The following is a 25,217-nucleotide window of genomic DNA, read 5'->3' on the forward strand; positions in this document are numbered from 1 at the left end:
ACATCCCAAATAAACAACCTAACCTTACACCTAAAGCAATCAGAGAAAGAAGAACAAAAAAACCCCAAAGTCAGCAGAAGGAAAGAAATCATAAAGGTCAGATCAGAAATAAATGAAAAAAAAATGAAGGAAACAATAGCAAAAATCAATGAAACTAAAAGCTGGTTCTTTGAGAAGATAAACAAAATTGATAAACCATTAGCCAGACTCATCAAGAAAAAAAGGGAGAGGGCTCAAATCATTAGAATTAGAAATGAAAAAGGAGAAGCAACAACTGACACTGAAGAAATACAAAGGATCATGAGAGATTACTACAAGCAACACTATGCCAAGAAAATGGACAACCTGGAAGAAATGGATACATTCTTAAAAATGCACAACCTTCTGAGACTGAACCAGGAAGAAGTAGAAAATATGAACAGAGCAATCAGAAGCACTGAAATTGAAACTGTGACTAAAAATCTTCCAACAAACAAAAGCCCAGGACCAGATGGCTTCACAGGCGAATTCTATCAAACATTTAGAGAAGAGCTAACACCTGTCCTTCTCAAACCTTCCAAAATATAGCAGAGGGAGGAACACTCCCAAACTCATTCTACAAGGCCACCATCACCCTGATACCAAAACCAGACAAAGATGTCACAAAGAAAGAAAACTACAGGCCAATATCACTGATGAACATAGATGAAAAAATCCTCAACAAAATACTAGCAAACAGAATCCAACAGCACATTAAAAGGATCATACACCATGATCAAGTGGGGTTTATCCCAGGAATGCAAGGATTCTTCAATATACGCAAATCAATCAATGTGATACATCATATTAACAAATTGAAAGAGAAAAACCATATGATCATCTCAATAGATGCAGAGAAAGTGCTTGATAAAATTCAACACCTATTTATGATTAAAACCCTCCAGAAAGTAGGCATAGAGGGAACTTACCTCAACATAATAAAGGCCATATATGACAAACCCACAGCGAACATAGTCCTCAATGGTGAAAAACTGAAACCAGTTCCACTAAGATCAGGAACAAGACAAGGTTGCCCACTCTCACCACTCTTATTCAACATAGTTTTGGAAGTTTTAGCCACAGCAATCAGAGAATGAAAAGAAATAAAAGGAATCCAAATTGGAAAAGAAGAAGTAAAGCTGTCACTGTTTGCAGATGACATGATACCATACATAGATAATCCTAAAGAAGCTACCAGAAAACTACTAGAGCTAACCAATGAATTTAGTAAAGTAGCAGGATACAAAATTAATGCACAGAAATCTCTTGCATTCCTATACACTAATGATGAAAAACCTGAAAGTGAAATTAAGAAAACACTCCCATTTACCACTGCAACAAAAAGAATAAAATACCTAGGAATAAACCTACTTAAGGAGAAAAAAGTCCTGTATGCAGAAAAGTATAAGACACTGATGAAAGAAATCAAAGATGATACAAACAGATGGAAAGATATACCATATTCTTGGATTGGAAGAATCAACATTGTGAAAATGACTATACTACCCAAAGCAATCTACAAATTCAATGCAATCCCTATCACACTACCCTATCACACACACTGCCACTACAAAACTGGCAGTTTTCACAGAACTAGAACAAAAAAATTACACAATTTGTATGGAAACACATAAGACCCCAAGTAGCCAAAGCAATCTTGAGAAAGAAAAATGGAGCTGGAGGAATCAGGCTCCTGGACTTCAGAGTATTCTACAAAGCTACAGTCATCAAGACAGTATGGTACTGGCACAAAAATAGAAATATACACCAGTGGAACAGGGTAGAAAGCCCAGAGATAAACCCATGCACATATGGTCACCTTATCTTTGATAAAGGAGGCCAGAATATACAATGGAGAAAAGGCAGCCTCTTCAATAAGTGGTGATGGGAACCTGGACAGCTACACAGAAAAGAATGAAATTAGAACACTGCCTAACACCATACACAAAAATAAACTCAAAATGGATTAAAGACCTAAATGCAAGGCCAGACACTATCAAACTCTTAGAGGAAAACAGAGGCAGAACACTATGACATAAATCACAGCAAGATCCTTTTTGATCCACCTCCTACAGAAATGGAAGTAAAAAGAAAAATAAACAAACGGGACCTAATGAAACTTAAAAGCTTTTGCACAGCAAAGGAGTCCATAAACAAGACTCAAAGCCAATCCTCAGAGTGGGAGAAAATATTTGCAAATGAAGCAAGTGACAAAGGATTAATCTCCAAAATTTACAAGCAGCTCATGCAGCTCAATATCAAAAAAACAAACAACCCAATCCAAAAATGGGCAGAAGACCTAAATAGACATTTCTCCAAAGAAGATATACAGATTGCCAACAAACACATGAAAGAATGTTCAACATCATTAATCTTTAGAGAAATGCAAGTCAAAACTACAATGAGATATCTCACACCAGTCAGAACGGCCATCATCAAAAAATCTGCAAACAATAAATGCTGGAGAGGGTGTGGAGAAAAGGGAACCCTCTTGCACTGTTGGTGGGAATGTAAATTGATACAGCCACTATGGAGAACAGTATGGTGGTTCCTTAAAAAACTAAAAATAGAACTACCATATGACCCAGCAATCCCACTACTGAGCATATACCCTGAGAAAACCATAATTCAAAAAGAGTCATGTACCACAATGTTCACTGCAGCTCTATTTACAATAGCCAGGACATGGAAGCAACCTAAGTGTCCACTGACAGATGAATGGATAAACAAGATGTGGCACATATATACAATGGAATATTACTCAGCCATAAAAAGAAACGAAATTGAGTGATTTGTAGTGAGGTGGATGGACCTAGAATCTGTCATACAGAGTGAAGTAAGTCAAAAAGAGAAAAACAAATACCGTATGCTAACACACATATATGGAATCTAAACAAAGTAAAAGGTTCTGAAGAACCTAGGGCAGGACAGGAATAAAGACGCAGAAGTACTGAGTGGACTTAAGGACACAGGGTGGGGAAGGGTAAGCTGGGACAAAGTGAGAGAGTGGCATGGACATATATACACTACCAAATGTAAAACAGATAGCTAATGGGAAGCAGCCGCATAGCACAGGGAGATCAGCTCAGTGCTTTGTGACCACCTGTAGGGGTGGGATAGGGAGGGTGGAAGGGAGACGCAAGAGGGGGGGTATATGGGGATATATGTATACGTACAGCTGATTCACTTTGTTGTACAGCAGCAACTAACCCAACAATGTAAAGCAATTATACTCCAATAAAGAAGTTAAAAAAAAAAAAGAAATGCTAAAGCGAGTTATTTGAGTGAAAGTAGAAGGACACTAATTAACATCATAAAAACATAAGAAGGTAGCATAAAACTCACTGTTAATGGTAAATATATAGTCAACGTTAGATTCTGTAATATGGCAATGATGGTGCAGTATTCACTTTCAGCTCTAGTTTAAAAGTCAAAATATCCATAATAACAATAATCTCTTATTAGTTGCACAATATAAATATATGTAGGGAATTCCGTGGCAGTCCAGTCATTAGTATTTGGCACTTTCACTGCCTTGGCCCGGGTTCAATCCCTGGTCGGGGAATTAAGATCATGCAAGCTATGCAGTGTGGCAAAAAAAAAAAAAAAGTAAATTGTAACATCAATAACCTAAAATATGGGGGAGGGGAAGTAAAAGTATAAAGTTTAAGAATTCTGTTGAAGTTCAAATTTAACACACCATTTTAAACTGATAACAACCTAAGATATATGATGTAAGCCTTGTGGTAAACATAAGGGAAAAACCTATAGTAATTACATAAAAGAACATGATAAGGAAGTCAAAGCATATTGATACCAAAAGACATCAAAACACACAAAAAGACAGCAGGATAAGAAACAAGGAACAATGGATCTATAAAACAACCAGAAAAGAATAAAATGGCAGTAGTAAGTCCTTGCCGAACAATAATTACTTTAAGTGTAAATGTATTAAAATCTACAATCAAAAGACATAAAATGGCTAAATGGATTAAAAACACAAAATACAACAATGTGCTGCCTATAAGAGACTCACTTTAGTCTTAAAGACAGACATAGCCTGAGACTGCAGGATGGGAAAAGAAATTTCAAGCAAATGTTAACAACAAAAAGCCGGGGTTGCTATACTTACATCAGGCAAAATAGACTTTAGACTAAAAGTGCTAAAGAGAAACAAAGAAGGTTACTACATCATGATAAAGAGGTCAATCCATCAAAAAGATATAGCAATTGTAAATATTTATGTGCCTCACATTGAAGCACCTAAATACATAAAGCAAAAAACCAAAAGTTAAAGGAGAAATAAACAGCAATACAATAATAGTTGGGGACTTTAATATCTCACTCTCGACAATGGATAAATGATCCAGACAGAGAATCAATAAGGAAATAGTAGATTCAAACAACACTATAGGTGAAACTGACCTAACGGACATATTCAGAACAATCTATCTGACAACGGCAGAACACACATTCTTCTCAAGCACACATGAAACACTTTTTAGGACAGACCATATGTTAGGCCACAAAACAAATCTTAGGAAATTCAAGAAGATTTAAATCATACCAAGTATATTCTATGACCACAACAATATGAGATTAGAAATTAATAGCAAGAGGAAAACTGGAAAATTCACAAATACGTGGAAATTAAACAACACTCTTCTGAACAACCAATATATCAAAGAAGAAATTAAAAGGAAAATAAAAAAGTATTGAGACAAATGAAAATGGAAACACAACGTACCAAAACTTATGTGACACAGCAAAAGCAGTTCTAAGAAAGAAGTTTGTAGCAATAAACCTACATTAAGAAGCAAAAATGGGAAGACAGGATGAAGATGGTGGAGGAGTAGGATGTGGAGCTCACCTCCTCCCACAAAAACATTAAAAATACATCTACAAGTGGAAGGATTCACACAGAACATCTAGTGAATGCTGGCAGAAGACCTCAGACTTCCAAAAGGGCAAGAAAACCTCCAGGTAACCAGGTAGGACAAAAGGAAAAGGTAAAAGAAAGGAATCAGGACAGGGTCCTCCTCCCAGGGAGGGAGCTTTGAAGAAGGAAAGGTTCCTGCATCCTGCGAAGGCACCTCACAGGTGGGGAGATCAGCCTGGATGAAGGGGGAGCTTTGGAGCCTAGGAGGAGAGCACAGCAACTGGTCTGTGGAAGGCAAAATGGAGAGTAACTGCACAGAAGGTCAGCACCACCACCCTGCACGCCCCAGCCTGAGATGCTAGTCCATTGGTGATGGTGGCGTCTGGGTGCTGAAGCTTAGGTGTCAGAGATCAGACCCGGGGAGAGGACCAGGGTTGGCTGTGCAGAGACAGCCTGAGGAACTGAGGGTGCACTCAGAAGAAGCCTGGGCCCACCAGAGAGGCAAAGTGCCGTTGATGGTGGGTGTACAAGGAGAGGGATGGGACCACCATAAGATCTTCCCTCCCCGTGTGTGTGCTCTCAGGCAACAGGACACTGCCTACAGGAGCTCCAGGGGCAGGCACGAGTTGCTGCCACCATTGTGGGCTCCAGAGGTGGGCATGGGCTGCTGCCACCACTACGAGACCCATGAACAGGCACCAAGCGCTGCCCCCACTGTCCCAGGAGTGCGTGGGCTGCAGCCGTCCCTAAGAGATCTGCGAGCAGGCGACAAGCCCTGTCCCCACTGTCCCGGGACTGCTCAGGCTGCAGCTGCCCCTAGGAGACCCATGAGCAGACACCAAGCTCTGCCCCCACTGTCCCGGGAATGCACAGGCCACAGCTGCTGCTACGAGACCTGTGAGCAGGTGCCAAGTGCTGGCTCCACCATCCTGGGGGCACGCAAGGGCCACTGCACCTGCATACCCCATATCAAGGGGATAACGGCCAGCACACACTGAGAAAGTGGAAGCAAGCATCCAGACTAAGAGCAGCCCCTTGATTCCGGACAAGATGGTGGAGTAGAAGGACTTGAGCTCACCTCCTCTCATGAAAACATCAAAATCACAACTAATTGCTGAACAACCATTGACAAAAAGACTGGAACTTACCAAAAAAGATATTTCAAATTCAGAGACAAAGAAGCCACAACAAGATGGTAGGAGGAACGCTTTTGCAACATAATCAAATCCCATACCTGCTGGGTGGGTGACCCACAAACTGGAAAATAATTATATTGCAGAGGTTCTCCCACAAAAGTGAGAGTTCTGAGCCCCACGTCAGGCTCCCCAGCCTGAGGGTCTGGCATCAGGAGGAGGAACCCCCAGATCGTTTGGCACTGAAGGCCAGTGGGGCTTGAGTGCAGGAGCTCCACAGGACTGGGGGCAACAGGAACTCCACACTTGGAGGGTGCACACAAGTTTTCACGTGCACTGGGATGCAGCACAAAGCAGTAACTCCATAGGAGCCTCGGACAGACCTACCTGTAGGTCTTGGAGGGTCTCCTGTGGAGGCGGGGGTCAGCTGTGGCTCACTGCAGGGGCAAGGACACTGGTGGCAGAGACCCCAGGGAATATCGATAGCTGTGAGCTCCCCCAAAGGTTCCCATTTTGACATCAAGACCTGGTCCTACCCAATAGCCTGGAGGTTTTAGTGCTGGAACGCCTCAGGCCAAACAACCAGCAGGATAGCAACACAGCCCCACCCATCAGCACACAGACTGCCTTAAAGCCATACTGAGCTCACAGCCACCTCTAAACACACCCTTTGACACAGCTCTGCCCACCAGAGGGATAAGACCCAGCTCCACCCACCATTGGGCAGGCACCAGTCCCTCCCACCAGGAAGCCAGCACAAGCCCCAGCACCAATCTCACCCACCATGGGGCAGAAACCAGAAGCAAGAGGAGCTATGATCCTGCAGGCTGCAGAAAGGAGACCACAGAGAAAGTTAGACAAAATGAGATGGCAGAGAAATATTTTCCAGAAGAAGGAACATGATAAAAACCCACAAGAACAACTAAGTGAAGTAGAGATAGGCAATCTACCTGAAAAAGAATTTAGAGTAATGATAGTAAAGATGATCCAAGATCTCGGAAAAAGAATGGAGGCACAGAGTGAGAAGATACAAGAAATGTTTAACAAAGACCTAGAAGATAGAAAGAACAAACAGAGCAGAACAATACAATAACTGAAATGAAAAATACACTAGAAGGAATGAACAGCAGAATAAATGAGGCAGAAGAACGGATAAGTGAGCTGGAAGAGAGCATGGTGGAAATCACTGCTGTGTACCAGAATAAAAAGAATGAAAAGAAATGAGGACAGTCTCAGAGACCTCTGGGACAATATAAGACACAATGACATTTGCATTATAGGGGTCCCAGAAGGAGAAGAGAAAGAAAAGGGCCTGAGAAAATATATATTTGAAGATATTACAGCTGAAAACTTCCAACATGAGAAAGGAAACACTCATTCAAGTCCAGGAAGTGCAGAGAATCCCGTACAGGATGAACCCAAGGAAGAACACACCAAGACACATATAAACCAAACTGACAAAAGTTAAAGACAAAGAAAAAAATATTAAAAGCAACAAATAACATACAAGGGAATCCCCATAAGACGACTGGCTGATTTTTCAGCAGAAACTCTGCAGGCCAGAAGGGAGTGGCATGATACATTTCAAGTGATGAAAGGGAAAAACCTACAACCAAGAATATTCTACCCAGGAAGGCTTTCATTCAGATTCAATGGAGAAATCAAAAGCTTTACAGACAAGCTAAAGCCTAGAGAATTCACCACCACAAAACCAGCTTTACAACGAATCCTGAAGGAACTTCTCTAGGCAGAAAGGAAAAGCCCACAACTAGAAACAAGAAAATTATGAATGAGAAAGCTCACCAGTAAAAGCAAACATAAAGTAAAGGTAGGAAATCATTCACTCACAAATATGATATCAAAACCAGCAATTGTGAGAAGAGGAGAGTATAAATGCAGGATATTGGAAATGCATTGGAAATTAAGAGATCAGCAACTTAAAACAATCTTGTATATATAGCGACTGCTATATCATAACCTCACGGTAATCGCAAACCAAAAATCTACAATACATACACACACAACAAAGAAAAAGCAATCCAAACACAACACTAAAGATAGTCATCACATCACAAGAGAAGAGAACAAAAGAGGAAGGGAAGAAAAAAGATCTACAAAAACAAATCCAAAACAAGTAACACAACGGCAATAAGAACATACACATCGATAATTACCTTAAATGTAAATGGATTAAATGCGCCAACCAAAAGACACAGACTGGCTGAATGGATAAAAAAATAAGACCCATATACATGCTGTTCACAAGAGACCCACTACAGATCTAGGGACACATACAGATTGAAAGTGAGGAGATGAAAAAAGGTATTCCATGCATATGGAAATCAAAAGAAAGCTGGAGTGGCAATATCAGATAAAGTAGACTTTAAAATACAGACTGTTAGAAGAGACAAAGGACAGTACATAATGATCAATGGATCAATCCAAGAAGAAGATATAACAACTGAAAATATATACGCACCCAACATAGGAGTACCTCAATATATAAGGCAAATGCTAACAGCCATAAAAGGAGAAATCAACAGTAACACAATAATAGTGGGGGACTTAAACTCCCCACTTTCATCAATGGACAGATCATCTAGACAGAAAATCAAAAAGGAAACACAGGCCTTAAATGACACATTAGACCAAATGAACATAACTGGTATTTATAGAGCACTCCATCCAAAAGCAGCAGAATACAGTTTCTTCTCAAGTGCACACGGAACATTCTCCAGGATAGATCACATCTTGGGCCACAAATCAAGCCTCAGTAAATTTAAGAAAACTGAAATCATAGTAAGCATCTTTTCTGACCACAATGCTATGAGATTAGAAATCAATTAAAAGAAAAAAAAATGGTAAAAAACACAAACATGTGGAGGCTAATAAACAACCAATGAATCACTGAAGAAATTAAAGAGGAAATAAAAAAAATACCTAGAGACAAGTGGCAATGAAAACATGATGATCCAAAACCTATGGGATGCAGCAAAAGTAGTTCTAAGAGGGAAGTTTATAGCTATACAATCGTACCTCAGGAAACAAGAAAAATCTCAAATAAACAACCTAACCTTACACCTAAAGCACCTAGAAAAAGAAGAACAAACAAAACCCAAAGTTAGTAGAAGGAAAGAAATCATAAAGATCAGAGCAGAAATAAATGAAATAGAGACAAAGAAAACAATAGAAAAGAGCAATGAAACTAAAAGCTGGTTCTTTGAAAAGATAAACAAAATTGATAAACCTTTAGCCAGACTCATCAAGAAAAAAAGGGAGAGGGCTCAAATCAATAAAATAAGAAATGAAAAAGGAGAAGTTACAACGGACACCACAGAAATACAAAGGGTCGTAAGAGACTACTACAAACAACTATATGCCAATAAGATGGACAACACAGAACAAACGGACAAATTCTTAGAAAGATGCAAACTTCCAAGACTGAACCAGGAAGACACAGATAATCTGAACAGAACAATCACAACTACTGAAATTGAAACAGTAATTAAAATACTTCCAACAGAAGTCAGGACTAGATGGCTTCACAGGCGAAGTCTATCAAACATTTAGAGAAGAGTTAACAGCTATTCTTCTGAAATTCTTCCAAAAAGTTGCAGAGAAAGGAACACCCCCAAAATCATTCTATGAGGCCACCATCACCCTGATAGCAAAACCAGACAAAGATACCACAAAAAAAGAAAATTACAGGCCAATATCACAGATGAACGTAGATGCAAAAATCCTCAACAAAATACTAGCAAACCAAATCCAACAATACATTAAAAGGATCATACACCATGATCAAGTAGGATTTACCCCAGGGATGCAAGGACCCTTCAACATATGTAAATCAATCAGTGTGATACACCACATTAACAAACTGAAGAATAAAAACCACATGATCATCTCAATAGATGCAGAAAAGCTTTTGACAAAACTGAACACTCATTTATGACAAAAACTCTCCAGGAAGTGGGCATATATGGAACTTACCTCAACATAATGAAGGCCATATATGAGAAACACACTGCTGACATCATTCTCAATGGTGAAAAGCTGAAAGCATTCCTTCTAAGTTCAGGAAAAAGCCAAGGATATCCACTGTCTCCACTTTTATTCAACATAGTTTTGGAAGTCCTAGGCACAGCAATCAGAGAAGAAAAAGAAATAAAAGGAATACAAACTGGAAAAGAAGAACTAAAACTGCCACTGTTTGCAGATGACATGATACTATACATAAAAAATCCTAAAGATGCTACCAGAAAACTATTAGAGCTCATCAACGAATTCGATAAAGTTGCAGGATACAAAATTAATACATAGAAATCTCTTGCATTCCTATACACTAGCAATGAACAATCAGACAGAGAAATTAAGGAAACAATCCTCTTTAACACTGCATCAAAAAGAATAAAATACCTAAGAATAAATCTCCCTAAGGAGGCAAAAGACCTATACTCTGAAAACTATAAGACGCTGATGAAAGAAATCGAAGAGATACAAACAGATGGAGTGATATACCAAATTCTTGGATTGGAAGAATCAATACTGTCAAAGTGACTATACTACCCAAGGCAATCTACAGATTCAATGCAATCCCTATCAAATTACCAGTGCCATTTTTCATAGAACTAGAACAAAATTTTTAAACATTTGTAATGGAAACACAAAAGACCCCAAATAGCCAAAGCAATCCTGAGAAAGAAAAACAGAGCTGGAGAATAGATCAATGGAATAGGATAGAAAGCCCGGAAATAAACCCACACACCTCTAGTCAATTAATCCACGACAACGGAGGCAAGAATACACAATTGAGAAAAGACAGTCTCTTCAATAAGTGGTGCTGGTAAAACTGGACAGCCACATGTAAAAGAATGGAATTAGAACATTCTCTAACACCATACACAAAAACAAAGTCAAAATGTATTAAACCTTAAATGTAAGGCCAGACTCTATAAAACTCTTAGAGGAAAACATAGGCAGAACACTTTGACATAAATCACAGCAATATATTTTTGGATCCACCTCCTAGAGCAATGAAAATAAAAACAAAAAATAAACTAATTAAACTTACAAGGTTTTGCACAGCAAAGGAAACCATAAATAAAATGAAAAGATAACCCACAGAATGGGAGAAAATATTTGCAAAAGAAGCAACTGACAAGGGATTAATCTCCAAAATATACAAACAGTTCATGCAGCTCATTATCAAAAAAACAAATAACCCAATCAAAAAATGGGCAGAAGATCTAAATAGACATTTCTCCAAAGAAGACATACAGATGGCCAAGAGGCACATGAAAAGATGCTCAACATCGCTAATTATTAGAGAAATGCAAATCAAAATTACAAATGAGATATCACCTCACACCAGTCAGAATGGCCATCATCAAGATATCTACAAACAATAGATGCTGGAGAGGGTGTGGAGAAAAGGGAACCTTCCTACACCAGTGGTAGGACTGTTAATTGGTACAACCACTATGGAGAACAGTATGCAGGTTCCTTAAAAAACTAAAAATGGAACTACAGTATGATCCAGCAATCCCACTCCTGGGTATATATCCAGAGAAAACCATATTTCAAACAGATATATGCACTCCAGAGTTCACCGCAGCACTGTTTACAATAGCCAGGACACAGAACCAACCCAAGTGTCCATCGAGAAGAATGGATAACAAAGATGCGGTACATATATACAATGGAATATTACTCAGCCATAAAAAAGAATGAAATAATGCCATTTGCAGCAACATGGATGGATCTAGAGATTATCATACTAGGTGAAGTAAGTCAGACAGGGAAAAACAAATATATCACTCTTATGTGGAATCTAATTTAAAAAATGATACAAATGAACTTATTTACAAACAGAAATAGACGCACAGATTTTGAAAACTTACAGTTACCAAACGGGAAATGTTGAGCAGGAGGGATAAAGCAGGAGTATGGGATTAACATATACACACTACTGTATATAAAGTAGATAACCAACAAGGACCTACTGTATAGCACAGGGAATTCTACTCAATATTCTGTAATAACCAATATTGGAAAAGAATCTGAAAATGAATATATGTATATGTATAACTGAATCACTTTGCTGTACACCTGAAACTAACACAGCATTGTAAATCAACTATACTCCAAAAAAATAAAATAAAAAAAAGAAAATGTGGGAAAAAAAGAAGCAAAAATTATCCCAAATAAACAACTTAACTCTACTCCTTAAGGAACTAGAAAAAGAACACACTGAGCCCAAAGTTGGCAGAAGGAAAAAAATAATAAAGATTAGAGCAGAAATAAAGGAAATAGAGAACAGGAAAACATTAGAAAATGTTAATAAAACTAAGAATTGGTTCTCTGAAAATATAAGGAAAATTGACCAACCTTTAGCTAGACTAACCAAGGAAATAAGAGAGAGGACCCAAATCAACAAAATTATAAATAAAAAAGGAGACATTACAACAGATACCACAGAAATACAAAGGATCATAAGAAGCTATTACAAACAACTATATGCCAACAAACTGGACAACCTAGAACAAATGGAAAAATTCTTAGGAACATACAACTTACTAAGCCTGAATCAGGAAGAAATAGAAAATCTGAATAGAATTACTAGTAGGAGATTTCATCAGTAATCAAAAACCTCCCAAGAAAGAAAATCCCATGACCAGATGGCTTCACTGGTGAATTTTACCAAACATTTAAAGAAGAATTAACACCAATCTTTCTCAAACTCTTCCAAAAAAAAAATCAAAGAGGAAGGAACACTCCCAAACTCATTTTACAAGGCCAGCACTATCATGATACCAAAAGCAGAAAATGACACAACTAGAAAAGAAAACTACAGGCCAATATCTCTGATAAATATAGATGCAAAAATTCTCAACAGAATACATGCAAACAAAATTCATTAGCACATTAAAAGGATCATTCACTATGATACAGTGGGATTTACCCCTGGGATGAAAGGATGTTTCCACATTCACAAGTCAATCAGTGTGTTTCATCACATTAATACAGTGAAGAAAAAGAATCATATGATCATCTCAATAGAGCAGAAAGAACATTTGACAAAATTCAATATCCATTCATGATAAAAACACTTAACAAATTAGGTATAGAAGGAACATATCTCAGTATAATTAAGGCCATATATGAGAAGTCCACAGCTAACATCATCCTCAATGAAGGAAGATAGAAAGCTTTTCCTCTAACATCAGGAACAAGACAAGGTTGCCCACTCTCTCACCACTCCTATTCAACACAGTACTGGAAGTTCTAGCCAAAGCAATCAGACCAGAAAAAGAAAGAAAATCCATCAGAATTAGAAAGGAAGAAATAAAATTGTCTCTATTTGCAGATGATATGATTTTATATATAGAAAATCCCCAAGACTCCACCAAAAGCTGTTATAGTAGTCCCCCCACCATTATTTGTCGGGGATATGTTCCATGACCCTTAGTGGATGCCTGATTGTACTGAACCCTAAGTATACTTATTATGCTTTTTTTTCCCTATTCACGTACTAATGGGTGGATTGTGTCTACAGAATGGATACACTGGACAAAGGGCAGGATACTGTCCCAGGTAGGACAGAGAGAGATGGCACAAGACTTCATCACATTACTCAGAGCAGTGCACAATTTATAATTTATGAATTATTTGTTTCTGGAATTTTCCATTTAATATTTAAGATCACGGTTGACTGTGGTTAACTGAAACCACAGAAAGTGATACTGTGAATGAGGAGGGACTACTGTATATCTAATCAAAAGATTCAGTAAAGTTGCAGGATACAAAATTAACTACAAAAATCAGTAATGTTTCTATACACTAAAAATGAAATTTCTGCAGAAGAAATAAAGAAATTGATCCCATTTACAACAGCATCAAAAACAAACAAACAAAAATACTTAGGAATAAATTTAACCAAGGAGGCGAATGATCTCTACTCTGAAAGTTACAAGACACTGATGAAAAAAATCAAAGAAAACACAAAAATGGAAAGGTATACTGTGTTCATGAATTGGAAGAATTAATATTGTTAAAATGTCCATATTACCCAAAGCCACCTATGGATTCGATGTAATCCCTATTGAGATACCAATGGCATACTCTGCATAAGTAGAAGAAACAATCCTAAATTACATATAGAACCACAGAGATCCAGAACAGCCAAAGCAATCCTGAAAAGAACAAAGCAGGAGGCATCACTCTTCTTGATGTCAAGCTATGCTCTTCAGGTATAGTAATCAAAAGAGTATGGTCCTGGATAAAAACAGACAAATAAATCAATGGAACAGGATTGAGAACCCACAAATAAACCCAAACATACATCAACTAATATTTGACAAGGAATCCAAGGATTCTCAATGGAAAAAAGACTTTAATAAATAAATGGTCCTCAAAATTGGATATTCATATGTCAAAAAATGAAACTTACAAAAATTAGCTCAAAATGGATTAAAGACTTAAATATAAGACCTGAAACTGAAGCCATGAAACTCCCAGAAGAAAATATAGGAAAAAAGCTCCTTGACATGGATCTTGGCAATGATTTTTTTGGATATGACTTCTTAAAGCACAAGCAACAAAAACATAAAAAATCACATATCTTATAAGAGATTAATATCCAAAATGTATAAAGAACTCAAATAACATCAGCAAAAAACCATATAATTCAATTAAAATAGGGTAAAAAAAACTAAACAACATTTTTCCAAAGAAGATACGTGAATAGTTCACAGATACATGAAAAGATGCTCACCATCACTAGTAATTAGGGAAATGCCAGTCAAAACCACAATGAGATATCACCTCATGCCTATTAGAATGTCCATCATCAAAAAGACAAGAGAAAAAAATTGCTTGCGAGGATGTGGAGAAAAATGTACCCTTGTGCACTGTTAGTGGGACTGTAAACTAGTGCAGCTGCTATGAAAAACAGTATGGAGGATCCTCAAAAGTTAAAAATAAAACTACCATATAATCCAGAAATCCCACTTCTGGGAATATGTCCAAAGGAAAAGAAAGCTAACTCAAAAAGATATTTACATCCCCATCTTCATGGCAGCATTATTTACAACAGCCATTACATGGAAGCAACCTAAGTGTCCAGTGATGGATAAATGGATTAAGAAATTGTTTTATACATACAATGAAATATTATTCAGCTACAAAATGAGGAAATCCCGTCATTTGCAACAACATGGAAGAAGCTTTAGTGCATTATGCTAAGTGAAATAAGTCAGACAGAGAAAGACAAATATTGTATGGTCTCACTTACATGTAGAATCTAATTAAAATTTTAAGAACTCGTAGCAAAAGAGATGAGATTTATGGCTACCAGAGGCAGGGGTTGGAGGAGTGGGAATTGAAGGAAGGTGGTCAAAACGTACAAACTTCCAGTTATAAGATCCCTCCAGTACTAATAAATAAGTACTAGGGATGTAATGTACAATGTGATAACTACAGTCATCACCACTGTATGATATATATATGAAAGTTATTAAGAGAGTAAATCCTAACAGTTCTCATAAAAAAGAGCTATAGGGGCTTCCCTGGTGGCGCAGTGGTTGGGAGTCTGCCTGCCAGTGCAGGGGACGTGGGTTTGAGCCCTGGTCTGGGAGGATCCCGCATGCCGCGGAGCAGCTGGGCCCGTGAGCCACAATTACTGAACCTGCGCGTCTGGAGCCTGTGCTCCGCAACAAGAGAGGCCGCGATAGTGAGAGGCCCGCACACCGCGATGAGGAGTGGCCCCCACTTGCCGCAACTGGAGAGAGCCCTCGCACAGAAACGAAGACCCAACACAGCCAAAAATAAATAAATAAATAAAATTAAAAAAAAAAAAGAGCTATAGCCATGAAAAGACATGTAGGAAACTTAAATGCTTATTACTAAGTGAAATAAACCAATTTGAAAAGGCTACATACTATATGATTCCAACTATATGACTTTCTGGAAAAGTCAAAACTATGGAACCATAAAAAGATCAGTGGTTGCCAGAGGTGGGGGAGAGGCAAGAGCGATACACAGGTGGAGCACAGAGCATCTTTAGGGCAGTAAAAATACTTTATATGATATTATAATGATGAATACATGTCATTATATATTTTTCCAAACCCACAGAATGTACAACAGCAAAGTAAACTCTAAGGTAATCGGTAGACTTTGGGTAATGACGACGTGTCAATGTAGGCTTATCATTAATAACAAATGCGCCATTCTGGTGAGGGATCTTGATGATCAGGGAGGCTCTTCATGTGTGAGGGCAGGAGGGATATGGGAAATCTCTCACCTTCCTATCGATTTTGTTGTGAACCTAAAACTACTCTAAGAAAGATGAAGTCTTTAAAAAAAATCCCAATGCCCTGAATAGAATCCTTTTCTTGAGTTTGGTGACTTTGAAATTCTAAATATTTCTACTCTTGGCTGGCCCTTGCTGCTATGTTCAACGTTCCTAAGGGCCAGGATTCAGTGTTTCAATGTTGAGTGTCCAGCTTCTGCTGGAACTTTGAATAGACATGACCGTGGTTCATGGTAATATCCCATTATGGAGGAGGCTGAGGAAGGGTGAAGGATTGAGTGGGAGGCAGCCCATGAGAGACACTTTTGTTTTCAGCTTCCAGCTTTCCCAAGGTGCCATTTTCTATATTTGAGAATAACAGACTGCCAGAAGTGACAAAAATTAAGACTCAGAGAGAGTAAATGACTTGTCTAAGGTCATTCATCAGTGCCAGGATTGGAACTCAAATCTAAGTTTGTTAACTCTCACTATTGTCAATACTAACTCAATGTTAACTCTCAATATTCTCTCTGTTGTGGCACCTTTCACTGAGCTTCTTGCATGGTCAATGATGGGAAAGAAAGTAGAACTTGGTGGTCTTAAATATGTATCTCTCTTGATATGTTTTGTCATCAACAGGTTCAAATAATTCTGCTGCTACTATGTGTAGCATCCAAGATAGTATGGTCCTACTCTGCATTCTAAAGGGCCTGGCCAGTCTCCTTCTGTGTACTCCCAAAGCACCTGTGCTTTTCTTTCCATCGAGCAGCAATGCACTAAGGTAAGATGGGTCCCCCCTCCAGGCCCAAGGAATGACCCATGGTATGTCTGAAGCAATCACAATCATCTCAATGACTGGCTTAGTTTTGGGCAATGAAATATAAAGATAAATCTGTTGGGGACTTGTGGGAAAGAATTTCCTCTCTGACAAGAAAGAAAAAGGCTTCTAATCAAATTCCTTTTTATACCCCAGGCAAGGGAGAGGCAGGGAACCTCTTGTTTACTTCCTGTCTTTTGATATTTTCATGATGATAAGATGCTGTGACAGCCATATTGTGATCATGAGACAAAATCAAGAGAATTGGAGAGAAGCCCCTGCATTGTTGAATTGCTCAACTAGGGAACTCTCTAGTTTCATGCTTCTTTTTATGTGAAATAATAAGACCACTAATTGTTTTAAACATTCTGCTACCTACAGCGAAAATCATTCAAGCTGATTTTGAAAACTTCCTGGAGGAGATGAGAACCAGGTCTTAAAAGATAGCGAGATTTACATAGGCAGAAAGGAGGTAGGGAGATCTTCTGTTGGAGGATAAGCTAAGGCAAAGGAATGGGAATTAGCTTGGCCCATGTGGCTGGTGGTGAGAGGACTCTCCAGGCTCCATGCCAACTGGAATAATTGTCTCTTTCTCTGAACTCACAGTATTTACTCTTCGTGTGTGTATATCGATTTGCAAATGTTTATTTGCTTGCAGAATTTTGTCCACAGGAGGAGAAAAGTGGTTGGCTCAGGTACCTGAGATATGAGAGGATAACGCAGTCTTCTTCCAGGTCTTCATCTGCTGGCCAGGCCCCACAAGCTTGTATTGGAGAGCGGCTGCAGGCAGAAGCCAAAGGAACTCTTCTCATAGGGTGTTGTGCGAGACCGACCAATGGCAGTGCTTTGGTTTCCGGGTAACTAGACTCCACAGAGCTATGGCAGTGTTGACACTGAGGACAGCACCAGCCAGCTATGGGGGCACCAGACGGTGGTGCACTGGGCCTCATCATCACCCCCTGGGGGGGCCTGAGCAGCTGTGCGAGGTGAGTGGCCGCTCCCAAGAGATTTCTCTCTGAGCTGCCACAACGCGGGCAGAAGCTGAGGGAGAAAGCCTACATGAACCACGCATGAATTCACTCGAGACAGTCCCTGAGACACAGAAATAACAGCATGAGACTCTGAGGGGAGTAGAGTCCTTCACTCTGCGGCGGGGGCCTGATTCTATGAAATAGTCATCACAGTCAATGTGGCTCTGCTAGGATCCTCTGGCAAGTGAGGCTAGATAGGGTTTCTCACGGTCGGCACTATTGATGCTTTGGGCCAGACGACTCTTTGTTGTGACAGCCATCCTGTGCATTGTGGGATACTTAGCAGCACCCCTGGCTTCTACTCACTAGATGCTAGTGGCACTCCTTCTCCTGAGCTGTGACAAGTGAAGACATTTACAAATCTCAAAATGTGATGAGGCATTTTGAGAACCACTGGTCCAGAGAAACATGGGAGGAAGTGTGCCTGTGCATGTGTATATGTGTGCGTGTGTCTGTGTGTGTGTGTGTGTGTATGAGAGAGAGCGAGGGAGGGAGGGAGGGTGGGAGGGAGAGGGAGAGAGAGACAGAGACAGAGAGAGAGAGAGGTTGTGCATGAGAGAGAATATAATGTATCTGTTAGTTATTTACATTTATGTTTGTTGATCATTTAGATTTTCACCTTTTCACTTTAAAAAAGCTTCAGTAAACATTTCCTTAGTTTAATCTGTGTCAGCATGTTAAATTATTTTCTTGTGATAAATTCCTAGACAGAATTGCTTGGTGGAAAAGTGGCAAGCTTTAAGGCTTTTTATATATATTGACTAAATGACCTCTAGAAAGATTTTTCCAATTTAAATTTGACATTTCTTTTTAATCTTTACAGAATTTAGGACCTAGTTTTACACATGGTGGCTGTGGAATAAGTACTTTGTAGTTAGTTGATTGAATGTTGGTTGTGAGTTTCCATCCCTCTTTTTCCAACAACTATCTGGGTGTGTTGGTATATGACACTTCACAACAATTTCTATGTGGGCTGGGTCTGCAGAAGGAACTTATTGCTATATGGATTATTTCCTGTAGACCCATGCCTTTTAAAGTGTGGTTCTGGAACCCATGGTCTCCACATGTGAATGTATTAAAAATGCAAATTCTCTGGTCCCACACCTGGACCTACTTTGTGTTTTAAAATCCTTCCAAGTGATCTTCTGAAAGTTAAAATTTAAGAATGACTGTCTACAAACAATAAATGCTGGAGAGGGTGTGGAGAAAAGGGAACCCTCCTACACTGTTGGTGGGAATGTAAATTGGTACAGCCACTATGGAGAACAGTATGGAGGTTCCTGAAAAAACTAAAAATAGAGCTACCATATGATCCAGCACACCCACTCCTGGGCATATATCCAGATAAAACCATAATCTGAAAGGATACATGCACCCCAATGTTCACTGAAGCACTGTTTACAACAGCCAAGACATGGAAGCAACCTAAATGCCCATCGACAGAGGAATGGATAAAGAAGATGTGGTACATATATACAATGGAATATTACTCAGCCATAAAAAGAATGAAATAATGCCATTTGCAGCAACATGGATGGACCTAGAGATTATCACAGGAAGTGAAGTAAGTCAGACAGAGAAAGACAAATATCATGTGATATCACTTATATGGGGAATCTAATTTTTAAAAAATGATACACATGAACTTATTTACAAAACAGAAACAGACTTACAGATATCAAAAACAAACTTATGGCTACCCAAGGGGAAACACTGGGGGGAGGGATAAATCAGGAGCGTGGGATGAACATACACACACTACTGCATGTAAGATAGATAACCGACAAGGACCTACTGTAGAGCACAGGGAACTCTACTCAGTATTCTGTGATAACCTATATGAGAAAAGAATCTAAAAAAGAATGAATATATGTATATGTGTAACTGAATCACTTTGCTGTAGACCTGAAACTAACACAACATTGTAAATCAACTATACTCCAATAAAATTAAAATAAAAAGAAAAAAGAATGACTGCAGCCGACAGTAAAAATGAACGAACACTGCTCTCATCAGCATGAAAACTGCTGTTTCCTAGACATTCCGTCTATCACGGCATCTCTCAGGTGGGGGCTGGGCAGCCTGCTCTTTGTTCATAAGAGGTTGGGAGCCTTCGCAATCTACATGCACGTAATGCTATCTAACTCCATCTGATGCCCTGGTTGGTCTCTGAGAGGCTCTTCCCCTGCCCACACCTTTACATATACTAAGGCCCAACGCAGCCTGCCTGACAGTCCATGGCCTATGAGCCAACAGCTTGGATGATTAAATGAAGAATGATGCTTGCATGTTCAACCTCCTTTGCTAGATTGCTCATTAGGTAGATAATGGCCTATCTTGGCCAGATATGAAGTCCATTGTAAGTGAGGTGGCCCATCTGTTCAGGGATGGATATTATTAGTATAATCAGAGACCATGGGGCTCTAGCAGGCACCTTTGCCAGACAGAAGAGCGGCAAAGTCCCTGGGGCTGAACTGCATGGGTGGATGTGAGCAGAGTGGAGGAGATGGTGGGGGGTTGCACACACCTTCCAAGGCTGAGTCACTCAGTCCTCCACATGGGACAACCCCAGGGCATCCAGATGCCTTCCCAAAGTGTAGAAGACACAAAGCCAGGAGGTCAATTTGGAAGGGAACTGCTGCAGTTGGCAGAGACCTTGGTGCTTGAACTCACACCTGGTTCCCCTCCTCCTCTGTCAGAAATGAGTTTCTGTCTAACAGCTCCTGACATCTGTAATCCCTGGGGCTTGCAGGAGGGTGTGTGTGTGCAGTTCCTTAATTAAACTGCACCAGCTCTTATAAGCAGGGGCTGTGCCTGTTACTACATGCTTAGCTTTACTTATAATGGGGAATTTTAAATGGGACTGACTGCATTCTAAATGCTCATGCACTAAGGTACCCCATCTTCAGGTTTCCAAGGGAACATTGGGTGGTCCTGCCCACAAGACACATGCTTCTGAGAAGCTGACTATGTAAGGGATTGAAAAACTTAATGAAAAACAATTAGTCAAAACTCTTCATTGGGGCCAGTTCCAGCTACTGCTTTGTAACTGAGAACTTTTAAAATGGTGAAATGCATCATTATTCATGTCTGGCATCTTTATCTCAGGTTGATAGCAGCCTATCTGGTGACGAGTTCAGAGAGTCAGCAGCTCAAGGAGATGGGGTTAAATTCTAAACAAGCCAGGAAGCTTTACATCCCCTCTGGCTGGGAGGCACCAACTAGTGAAAATAATCCCATCTTTTTTAAGCAGCCCAGCTCAGTGAATAAAGCAGCCATTCTAAGGAAATGGGTGCTGGGGTTACAGCAGTAATAGCTGAAGGGGGGAGTCAAAATAAAATGCTCACCGTCAGAAAACACATTTGCATGACTGGATGCCTCTGTATCTGTGAGTAGCACAGCTTGGCATGAATGGAATGTGCCGGAATGAAGAAGAATCCTAGGGGTCCTTGCTGACCCTAACAAGAGTGAAGGGTGATCAACTGTCCTGGTTTTAGCAATTGAAGTCCGTGTGCCTAGAAGTCCCCCAGTCCCTGGCAAACCAAGATGGTGGATCACCCTACCTGGCTTCTGGAGGTCTTGACTCACACTCTCTTCCCAAAGAAGTCCTTCAGAGATGGCTGAATTCCTCATGAGATACATTTTAGGCAGCTCTGGAAAATAAGAAAGCCAAGTCAGCTGTTTTGATCTGAACTTTGCTTCTCCCTATGAAGTGTGTGCTCAGCGTATGAAGATTTTATATGTTTTTCCTACCTCTCAGATCTAAGGCCAGGAAGCAGCAGGTATGGTGGTCCTAAAGGGGGGCAGCTACTCGTGTTGGAAGTAGAGTCTGTCTCAGCACTGGAAGCCAGACTTCCCTAGGTCCCTTGAGGCTTTTCCAGGTGCCTGCCCTTAACTTCTGGGGTTTCAGCAAGAGGTATTAGGTGAGGTGAGGTGTCACAGTGGGGGATGTGTATTATAGTGTTTCAAGAAGTTTCGGTGTCTTTCCCACTCAGTTACTTAGGGATGATGAGTTACCTCTCTCATCCCTAGGATTCTGGTCAGGCATGTTTTCCTTTAAGGGCTTATCAATGCCATTTTGGAGTTCTGACATTGTCTGGCTACAAAGTCTAAAGTTCTGAAAAGCACGTAGTTCCAGAATATTTGAAAACAGAACAGTAGAATGTGTTGAGAGTATGGTTTCTGGAGTCAGACTTCCTGGGTTTGAATCCCATTTCTTTCCCTTTTTAGTATGTATGACCTTGGGCAAGTTATTCAAATTCTCTGACCTTAGTTTCCTTACCTATAAAACAGGGATAGTAATGGTGTCTTTCTCATAAAGTTGTTGTGAGAATAAAATGAGCTAATTTATAAAACAGTGATTTTTTAATTAAAAATATCTCTTCCAGCTTTACTGAGATATAATTGACATTAATGTTGTGTAAGTTTAAGGTGTTCAGTGTGTTGATTTGATATACTTATATTTTGCAAAATGATTACCACTATAGTGTTAGTTAACACTTCCATCACATCGTTATCATTTCTTTTTTGTGATGAGAACATTTAAGACTTACTCTCTTAGCAACTTTCAGGTATATAATACAGTGTTATTAACGATAATCACCATGCTGTACATTAGATCCCCTCGAACTTATTCAACTTATTTTTGTTTTTTAGTTCTAAGAAATTTAGCTCTCTCCATATGCATATTAAGGTAGCATTAGTTTATTACTTACATGAATTTATATTTTATAGGTTTATAATATCCACAACTGAATTTGCAAAGGGGTAATTTATAACTCAAATTTAATTTCTACATGATTTACAGTAGCCATCAAGATATTAGAGTTACCATAAATATCTGATATAAACTAACAAATTACTAACATAATATAATGCCATAAAATCATTTATTTTAACAATTTTTAATTTATAGTCAAGGTACACTAGAAAATACTGGGATTTTGAATCTGACAAATGTGGATGAAAAATATGGAACGCTTCACGAATGTGCGTGTCATCCTCGTGCAGGGGTCATGCTAATCTTCTCTGTATCATTCCAATTTTAGTATATGTGCTGCCGAAGAGAGCACCTTATTTATCTTGTGACGGACAGTTTGTACCTGTAGCATAAGCCCTGACAGTTGGTTTTTCTTTTTGTGATGCGCGTGTCTGACTTAAGCTTTGATTGCCAAGGGAGCCACTTCAAAGAGGCATCCACTTCAAAGACAGCTATCTCTTATAAACACCTTGCCAGCCACATGACTAGATAAAGAGCCAGGCTGAGCTGCCCCCAACTGCCCCAGGCTCCTTTGTTTCAGAGATTTAAAAAAATAACAGCTTGGGCTTCCCTGGTGGTGCAGTGGTTGAGAATCTGCCTGCCAATGCAGGGGACACGGGTTCAAGCCCTGGTCTGGGAAGATCCCACATGCTGTGGAGCAACTAGGCCCCTGAGCCACAACTACTGAGCCTGCGCGTCTGGAGCCTGTGCTCCGCAACAAGAGAGGCCGCGATAGTGAGAGGCCCGCGCACCGCGATGAAGAGTGGCCCCCGCTTGCCGCAACTAGAGAAAGCCCTCGCACAGAAACGAAGACCCGACACAGCCAAAAATAAATAAATAAATAAATAAATAAATAAATAAACTTGAAAAAAGGCCACAAGCAAAAATTATATATATATATAAAAAAATAACAGCTTTATCGAGACATAATTCACATACTATAAAGTTCACACTTTAAAGTACACAATTCAATGGTTTTTAGTATATTTACAGAGTTGAGCAACCATCACCATGATCTATTCCAGAACATTTCTGTCATTCCAAAATAAAATCCCATACCTATTAGCAGTCAGTCCCAATTCCCTTTCTCCCATCCCCTGGCAATCACTAATTGACTTTAAGTCTCTAGTTATTTGCCTATTTTGGACATTTCATATAAGTGGAATCATACAATATGTGACCTTTCATGTCTGGCTTCTTTCACTTAGCATAATGTTTTCAAGGTTTGCCCATATTGTAGCATGGGTCAGTATTTACTTCCTTTTTACTTCTGAATACTATTTCATTGTATTGCTAGACCACATTTGTTTATCTACTCATCAACTAAGGAACACCTGAATTGTTGAAAATACTCTTTTAAAATTACACAGCATAAAACAATCCCACATAATGTATATGTGTACTAATAATGATTGCTAATATTTATTGAGCACTTAGTGTATACCAGGGGTTGTTCTAAATGCTTATGTTTTACCCCATTTAATGTTCACTTCAAACCTATGAGGTTGCTGTCACTATTATTCCCATTATTTTTATGAGGAAATTAGGAAATAGGGAGATTAAGTAACATATCTCAAGATAAAGAGCTAGTACGTGATTCAAACCTAGGAAGTCTGTCTGCAAAGCCTGCACTTTATTTTTCATTAAAAATTATTATATAATAAAACTGACTTTTTTGGGGGAATATACATTTCTATGAATTGTAACAGACACTGCCACAATCAGATAAAGAACTATTCCATAATACCAAAATACTCTTTTACATCCATCTTAACTGTTGGAGGAGGTCATTGAGAGGATGTGACAGCTGGTTTCAGAGATCTTGACTGATTTCAATAACTGATCATTTGGGCTGCTTGTTTATTCTCTTCCCACGTTTTAAATTCCCATTCTGTGTTTTAAATTCACCAATGAAAAGAAGGCCCTTGAAACCCTAGGTCCCCATACTTGATCCCAATAAAAGCAGAACCCTAGGCCTGCTGCCTCTCTTTCCCTACCCCTGACTTCACCGTGCGGCCCGAGGTGTGCTGTGTAATTTCCAGACCTTTGAATAATAAACCTTTTTTCCAAAGTTTCCTGTTGGTTATTGCTGAGGGCATCTTACAATCATGATAAGAACCACAAGGGTCCAGCAACAACACTAGTTACTGATAGGCTGAGACCGGCATAAAACAGTACTCTTGACCAAAATCTCCCCATTTCTCCTACCTCTCAGCCCTTGGTGACCACCACTCTACTCTCTGTTTCTATGAGTTTGGCTTTTTTAGATTCCACATAAGTGTTACC

At 39.4% G+C, this 25,217-nt stretch overlaps 1 non-coding gene across 1 annotated transcript; it reads right to left on the minus strand.

Annotated features, from left to right (window-relative positions):
* Window positions 1–23,137: 23,137 nt before the first annotated feature.
* On the minus strand, window positions 23,138–23,244 carry LOC132351335 (U6 spliceosomal RNA). The gene has a single exon (XR_009498274.1). It is a non-coding gene; the product is annotated as a U6 spliceosomal RNA (small nuclear RNA).
* Window positions 23,245–25,217: the final 1,973 nt, after the last annotated feature.

The sequence above is a fragment of the Balaenoptera ricei genome, chromosome 16, assembly GCF_028023285.1.
Source record: "Balaenoptera ricei isolate mBalRic1 chromosome 16, mBalRic1.hap2, whole genome shotgun sequence".
Classification (NCBI taxonomy): Eukaryota; Metazoa; Chordata; class Mammalia; order Artiodactyla; family Balaenopteridae; genus Balaenoptera; species Balaenoptera ricei.